Below are 1,915 nucleotides of genomic sequence, written 5' to 3'. Positions count from 1 at the left end.
AAAAAGCTCAGATTTCTCTAGACCACTCAGCTGGTGGATCTATTCATATGAGAAAAACAATTGAAGAAGCTCAAGAGCTTATTGATACAGTTGCCGGAAATCAGCATCTGTACCTAAGCAGTGAATCTTCGATGAAAGAAGAAGCTAAAACAGTAACTGCTGAACTCAGTCCTGTAGATCAGGCTAATGAATTCAATCAGCAATTAGACTTTCTAACTCAGCAGCTAGCCGAATTCAAGGAGATACTACAAGAAACAAGAATGGCTAACAGGAATATGGAAGTACAGTTAAGACAAACAGAAAAGCAACTGTCAAAACAAATAGCAGAAGAATGCCAAGCAGTTCAATTAAGAAGTGGGAAAACATTAAATACCTCACTTCAAAGCAGCAGGAAGCCAAGAAATGAATAGATGGCTACTCAAAATTCCTCTGAGGACAATCAGAGCCCAGAGAGGAATAAGGCTGGCGCTGAACGCCAGACCATGCTCATTCCTGGCGTTCAACACCAGAAACAAGCATGAATCCGGCGTTGAACGCCCAAAGGGAACATAGTTCTGGCGTTCAGACGCCAGTAACAAACAAGGAGGTGGCGTCTAACGCCACCTCAGCTTCCACCCCTGGCATTCAAATGCCAGTGGGGGATCAGTCACATACAAGTACTGATAACAACCCTTCTAAAAAGGCTTCCCAACCCACTTCTGTAGGTAATAAACCTGCAGCAACTAAGGTTGAGGAATACAAAGCCAAAATGCCTTATCCTCAAAAGCTCCGCCAAGCGGAACAGGATAAGCAATTTGCCCGCTTTGCAGACTATCTAAGGACTCTTGAAATAAAGATTCCGTTTGCAGAAGCACTTGAGCAAATACCCTCTTATGCTAAGTTCATGAAAGAGATCTTAAGTCATAAGAAGGATTGGAGGGAAACTGAAACAGTTTACCTCACTGAAGAATGCAGTGCAGTCATTCTGAAAAGCTTACCTGAGAAGCTTAAAGATCCTGGGAGCTTTATGATACCATGCACATTAGAGGGTACTTGTACCAAGCAAGCTTTATGTGATCTTGGAGCAAGTATCAACATAATGCTTGCATCTACTATCAGAAAGCTTGGTTTAACTGAAGAAATCAAACCAACCAGGATATGTCTTTAACTTGCTGATGGCTCCATTAAATACCCATCAGGCGTAATTGAGGACATGATTGTTAAGGTTGGGCCATTTGCCTTTCCTACTGACTTTGTGGTGCTGGAAATGGAGGAGCACAAGAGTGAAACTCTCATTCTAGGAAGACCTTTCCTAGCAACTGGCCAAACCCTCATTGACGTCCAAAAAGAGGAAGTAACCTTGAGAGTCAATGAAGAGGAGTTCAAGTTGAATGTTGTCAAAGCCATGCAACATCCAGACACCCCAAATGACTGCATGAGTGTTGATATTATTGACTCTCTGGTAAGAGAGGTCCATATGGCTGAGAGTCTCGAATCAGAGCTAGAGGACATCTTTAAAGATGATCAGCCTGATCTAGAGGAATCAGAGAGAATAGTAGAACCTCTGAAAATCCCTCAGGAAGAGGAAAGACTTCCTAAACCCGAGCTCAAACCATTACCACCTTCCCTAAAATATGCATTCCTGGGAGAAGGTAATACCTTTCCTGTGATCATAAGCTCCACCTTAGAGCCACAGGAAGAGGAAGCACTAATTCAAGTGCTAAGGACACACAAGACAGCTCTTGGGTGGTCCATCAGTGATCTTAAGGGCATTAGCCCAGCTAGATGCATGCACAAGATCTTACTGGAGGGTGACGCCAAACCAGTGGTTCAACCACAAAGGCGGCTGAATCCAGCCATGAAGGAAGTAATGCAGAAAGAGGTCACTAAGTTACTAGAGGCTGGGATTATTTATCCTATTTCTGATAGCCCCAGG

Source organism: Arachis duranensis, chromosome 2 (assembly GCF_000817695.3).
Source record: "Arachis duranensis cultivar V14167 chromosome 2, aradu.V14167.gnm2.J7QH, whole genome shotgun sequence".
In the NCBI taxonomy this organism is placed as follows: domain Eukaryota; kingdom Viridiplantae; phylum Streptophyta; class Magnoliopsida; order Fabales; family Fabaceae; genus Arachis; species Arachis duranensis.
The sequence above is the reverse complement of the archived record's forward strand: the minus strand, read 5'-3'. Positions refer to the sequence as shown.